The sequence below is a fragment of the Micropterus dolomieu genome, linkage group LG12, assembly GCF_021292245.1.
Source record: "Micropterus dolomieu isolate WLL.071019.BEF.003 ecotype Adirondacks linkage group LG12, ASM2129224v1, whole genome shotgun sequence".
Classification (NCBI taxonomy): domain Eukaryota; kingdom Metazoa; phylum Chordata; class Actinopteri; order Centrarchiformes; family Centrarchidae; genus Micropterus; species Micropterus dolomieu.
The window spans coordinates 30,204,557-30,210,994 of record NC_060161.1 but is presented as its reverse complement, the minus strand read 5'-3'; the positions used below and the strand labels follow the sequence as shown (position 1 = coordinate 30,210,994).

At 38.6% G+C, this 6,438-nt stretch overlaps 1 protein-coding gene across 2 annotated transcripts in view; it reads left to right on the top strand.

Annotated features, from left to right (window-relative positions):
* Positions 1–5,456: 5,456 nt before the first annotated feature.
* LOC123980847 (F-box/WD repeat-containing protein 7-like) overlaps positions 5,457–6,438 on the top strand; it is a 41,724-nt gene continuing 40,742 nt past the window's right edge. For both annotated transcript variants that reach the window (XM_046065395.1, XM_046065394.1), the window contains exon 1: positions 5,457–5,747. The gene's annotated coding sequence lies outside the window, so the exon portion shown is untranslated. The remainder of the gene's footprint in view (positions 5,748–6,438) is intronic.

Below are 6,438 nucleotides of genomic sequence, written 5' to 3'. Positions count from 1 at the left end.
ATCACCAGTCAAAGTCACTACAGTGTTAGAGATATAGATGATTATGGTAATGATGAATAAGTGTCTTGATAACTGTTTTGATAACTAGGTATATGTCCATAAAATTAACGGATTTGTGTGATTGGAACAAACAACATTTTTGTGCAGACACTTGACTGGCTGGCTTTAAAAACACATTAACTGCAAAATTGTACATAAAACATTAAAACCACAGTTTTTTCAGGCATTGCAGGTTCTGGGACAGCTTATACAAAGAGTGTCTATCAGCAGCCAAAGGCAGATGATGTGCCTTACAAGCCTTCCTCCAATGTAAGTCACATTCACAATACGTCCTGTGCCCACTATGTGATGCTACAGAACACACACTAATGTTGCTGTAGATAAAATGCAGACTACACAATGCAGATTTCATGTAAATCGAATGATGTGGAAATACTGACTTCCTGTTAACAGCAGTTGATGATATGCTTATTACTCAATATTGGCATGTAAATCTGGACTCTTATCAAGCATGTGAAATTTGGAGCAGATTTAAAAATGTAAAGTTGTGTTAACCTATAACAGCTTCCTGTTTCATGGCGAAACACTTAAATTGTCCTCCATGTCAAAACTTTGGATTTAGAAAGTCTTTAGACTTTGAGTTGGATCCCTCAAATCTCCCAGGAAGAGTTTCTTAAAGGTTCAGTGTGTAAGTTTTAGTGCCATCAAGAGGTGAGGGTTGCGAATTGCAACTAACTGCTCACTCACCGCTCACTCCTCCCTTTCCAAGCGTGCAGGAGAAGCTATGGTGGCCGACACGCTCTGTCGGCTCTTGTGCGTGTGGTGCTCGATTTGTCCAAACTTCACTTGTCTTCTTCCTTCTAATAAACCAGTTGACGACTACTACTACTACTTCTTCTTCCTACGTACTGAACGTAGTGATGAAACCAAGAGAGAAGCTTCCGGTCTGAGATGCGAAGCCGACGCGGAACTCCATTAAACCTGCACTCTATTGAACGGCCAGCAGGGGGCGACTCTTCTGGTTGCAAAAAGAAGTCCGGCTCCATTAGAAATAATGGTACAATTACCCTACTTCTCAGCTGATTTATTACCTCAGTAAACACTTTCATAATGAGTTTATGGTCTCTGAGTCGCTGGTTTCTTTAATACAACATGATGTTCATTTAGTAAATTATGGTCCAATTTAGAGGAAAATAGACTATAAGCAGAGTATGCTTCAGGGCGGGATTACTGTGATTGACAAGTCGTTAACATGGCAACCTGTCAATCAGGCAAGAGTGACTCGTACCCACGGCACTGTGTAAATTTAACCAGCGCTGTTGAAAAAGCTGATTAGGGGTTGGCTGTTCACTTTCTCTGGTGAGTACATTTAGTTTTAAGACTAGCCAAAGTTATCAGCCCAGTTAAAGTGACAGTTAATGTGAATTACATATGTACCTAACTAAGCAAGCTAGGTAGCTCCACACATGGCCGTTAGCTCCACCGTCCCGCCCAAATATGGTCACTTCTGGGCACTTCCTGGTTGCAAAAAGTCAACATGGCGGGGCCCTGTGGGCCAAACTCGAGGCTTCAAAACGGCAGTCCACATTGGGTGACGTCAAGACGACTACGTCCACTTCTTACATACAGTCTATGGATAAAAAACCCATTCTGTAGAGCCGTTTGTGCTACTGTAGAAACACGGTGGAGCAACATGGCAATGTCCATGTAAGAGGACCCGTTTGTAGATAGAAATGTCTCATTCTAAGGTAATAAAAACATAACGGTTCATTATTTATTTATTTATTTTGTTCTTTATACACCACTGAAAACATAGTTACTGTATGTATATTATATTGCACTTCTGTCAATAGATCCTCCTAAATATTACACACTGGACGGCAGGGCACGGCACCAAGAGGATTTTTAATAAGTCTGGACCATTGTACTTGAAATACAGTCTATGGTCTCGAAATGTTATAGGCCTATGTGTCTGATTTTGTACATCTAGGTGAAAAGTACCACAAGGGTGTGAAGATTCTCAGCCCTCCGGGTCATAGTTATCCAGGTGATTTAAAATCAGTTGCACTTGATTTTATCCCACCTGGAAACTTTGTTTGTTGTTTCGTATGGTGCTCCTTTGCCACAGCCAATCCCAAAACCCGTATCCGATACCAAATATCACCGCTTCTGATTTATGTGACAAGTTTTGTGAGTTTTCAAACATCCCTCCTCAAAAATGCAATTGAATCAGAAACCACTTGGTGCTTGGACCCTAAATGTGACTATGAATGTGACTATGAAACTATGCTGTATTTTTGGTGGCATTTGTGTTCAAGCTATTGTTGCCATTTCTTCTTTTCTTTGTTTATTCAGTGGTATAAGGTACTGTACAATTACACAAGTACTGTATGCTACCTAAGTACAAATTCAAAGTACTTGTACTTTACGTGAGTATTTCCATTTTACGCTACTTTATACTTCTACTCTACTACATCTCATAGGCAAATATTGTACTTTTTACTACACAACATTTGTCTGGCAGCTTTAATTACTAGTTACTTTTTAGATTACTATATTTCATACGTTTCCTGTCCAGTGAAAGCAATGAAGGCTTTCACCAAATTTTCTGATGAACTGAAGGATGAAGTTTTCCTTCCAGGGTTGAGAATATGATCCTACTTATTAATCTAAATAAAATAATAAAACTGACAACAGATCAGCTGAAAACAGGGCTGTTTCTCTGAGCTCATTAAAAGTTTACTTTTTATAGATATGTGGTTCTCACAGGACAGCGACGCTACAAACATATGATTATCTTTAGACCATGATGCATTATTGTAGATCTATCTATCTATCTAAAAACATCATAATAGTGAAACACTGACATTTACTGCACTATGAGAAGGCCTGCTTTTACATTTGGTACCCCACTTTTAAGTATAGTGAAGATAATAGGTTTCTTACATACTTTTACTTCATTAAGAGTGCAGGACTTTTACTTGTAGTGGAGTAGCCTACCTTTCAGTGTTACATTACTACTTTTACTTAAGTAAAGGATCTTACTTTACTCTACTAATACTTCTTCCACCACTGGTTTAATTGTCATTCACATCGCCTAAGCACCCCTTATTTGAATGTGCTTTAATTACATGTATTGCCCTAGAATTTGATTATTATTTTGGTATGAGTTCATAATAATAAAATATGAATTATTCATTATCTTGTCGTGACGTTTATTAAAAGTACTGCATTAAAAATCTAATCTAATCTTAAACTATTTTTTAATAGTTTTTATTTACAATTCACAATATCTCCTAAGGAAGTTATTTTGCATTCTTTCCAAGCATAAAAACATAAAACAGAGCAGCAAGGCTCTATATTAAAAAAACTCCTATATGGTAAGGTAAACTTAGGATACAGAAAACTTCTAAAATAAAATAAAATAATTGAGAAATTATAAATAAGGCACATTATTTCCATTAATTCAACAGCTATTGTTTAGGTCATCTTATAGATCCTTCTGTGTAACCATATCTTTACTGCGTCATACACTCACCTAAAGGATTATTAGGAACACCATACTAATACTGTGTTTGACCCCCTTTCGCCTTCAGAACTGCCTTAATTCTACGTGATTGATTCAACAAGGTGCTGAAAGCATTCTTTAGAAATGTTGGCCCATATTGATAGGATAGCATCTTGCAGTTGATGGAGATTTGTGGGATGCACATCCAGGGCACGAAGCTCCCGTTCCACCACATCCCAAAGATGCTCTATTGGGTTGAGATCTGGTGACTGTGGGGGCCATTTTAGTACAGTGAACTCATTGTCATGTTCAAGAAACCAATTTGAAATGATTCGAGCTTTGTGACATGGTGCATTATCCTGCTGGAAGTAGCCATCAGAGGATGGGTACATGGTGGCCATAAAGGGATGGACATGGTCAGAAACAAAGCTCAGGTAGGCTGTGGCATTTAAACGATGCCCAATTGGCACTGAGGAGCCTAAAGTGTGCCAAGAAAACATCCCCACACCATTACAGCACCACCACCAGCCTGCACAGTGGTAACAAGGCATGATGGATCCATGTTCTCTTTCTGTTTACGCCAAATTCTGACTCTACCATCTGAATGTCTCAACAGAAATCGAGACTCATCAGACCAGGCAACATATTTCCAGTCTTCAACTGTCCAATTTTGGTGAGCTCTTGCAAATTGTAGCCTCTTTTTCCTATTTGTAGTTGAGATGAGTAGTACCCGGTGGGGTCTTCTGCTGTTGTAGCCCATCCGCCTCAAGGTTGTGCGTGTTATGGCTTCACAAATGCTTTGCTGCATACCTCGGTTGTAACGAGTGGTTATTTCAGTCAAAGTTGCTCTTCTATCAGCTTGAATCAGTCGGCCCATTCTCCTTTGACCTCTAGCATCAACAAGGCATTTTCGCCCACAGTACTGCCGCATACTGGATGTTTTTCCCTTTTCACACCATTCTTTGTAAACCCTAGAAATGGTTGTGCGTGAAAATCCCAGTAACTCAGCAGATTGTGAAATCGTCAGACCAGCCCGTCTGGCACCAACAACCATGCCACGCTCAAAATTGCTTAAATCACCTTTCTTTCCCATTCTGGCATTCAGTTTGGAGTTCAGGAGATTGTCTTGACCAGGACCACACCCCTAAATGCACTGAAGCAACTGCCATGTGATTGGTTGATTAGATAATAGCATTAATGAGAAATTGAACAGGTGTTCCTAATAATCCTTTAGGTGAGTGTGTATTTATAGTTTTGAGACTCTTGCACACAATGGAAAGGTAGCAGATTTGTTTCTGCAACGAACAAATAGAGAAAACAAAACAAAAACTATTATTATTATTATTATAAGTTTAAGCGGAGTGTAGACCGATGATGATCTGTCTGTAATCATCAGCCGGCTCATTGCAGTTACTCCATATCTGTATTAGAATCTGTGTCTTTCCAGATCTTTTGCTAAGATCTTCCTACAAATGAGTTACATTAGTTCCAAACCCGTAACAGAAGTAATCCAGGTGATATGTAGGATGTCTGTCTGTCCCAAAACGATAGATATTACAACATAGTGTGACACAAGTTTTGTATTGGCTGGTGTGTGTCCGACAATACTTGTAGAAAAGATAAATACAATTTTAATTAATTCCTGAAACAAATCACCGAGGGTTTCTGCATTTTTCATTCGCATACATGAATATATTTCCCCATAACTGTGATAATGTGTTGACCATCTCAGATATTTCCTTGGACAGGTTTTCGTTGTATAATAAAATATGGTGTGCTTCAAAGTTATTCATGTTTTCTATGCTGACACTGAGCCAGTCCTTTTACGTTTTGCCAGAACCGTATTGTAAACTGACATGAAAAGAAAAGAGAAATAAGCTAAATTGTTATAAAAACCATGACAGCGGCGCGCGGAAACAAGGCGAGTGACGTCATCAACGCGCGCCAAACAAAGCTCCATGTGCACGAGCTGAAAACAACGACGCGGAGAAAGTTTGTTCTCTGTCTTGTTTGTGATGGAAAAACTATGAAAACATAAATCTGGGTGAGGTGGCGTTGAACGTAAAACCGCTTTGTTTGATTTATGGGCTAAAACGTCGAATCTCCCGCGTGGAAAACAAATTAATAAGAGACGAAGGAGAAAAAAAAGAGACGAAGAAGAAGAAGAAGAAGAAGAAGAAACCCGGCGTTTAAAATTTAAAGTCCAGAAGAGCTGCAGGAGAAAGACTGTGTTTTAAAGGTAAGTCTGGTTTGTTAACCAACTTTTAACGCTGGATTTAAAATATTTAAGTGTGTTGTTGGTATTTTAGAAACTATTTACTGTTAGCTGCGAAATACCGCAGATATCTGATCAATAACGCTGATATACTGTAGAAATACCGCAGATATCTGATCAATAACGCTGATATACTGTAGAAATACCGCAGATATCTGATCAATAACGCTGATATACTGTAGAAATACCGCAGATATCTGATCAATAACGCTGATATACTGTAGAAATACCGCAGACATCTGATCAATAACGCTGATATACTGTAGAAATACCGCAGATATCTGATCAATAACGCTGATATACTGTAGAAATACCGCAGATATCTGATCAATAACGCTGATATACTGTAGAAATACCGCAGATATCTGATCAATAACGCTGATATACTGTAGAAATACCGCAGATATCTGATCAATAACGCTGATATACTGTAGAAATACCGCAGATATCTGATCAATAACGCTGATATACTGTAGAAATACCGCAGATATCTGATCAATAACGCTGATATACTGTAGAAATACCGCAGATATCTGATCAATAACGCTGATATACTGTAGAAATACCGCAGATATCTGATCAATAACGCTGATATACTGTAGAAATACCGCAGACATCTGATCAATAACGCTGATATACTGTAGAAATACCGCAG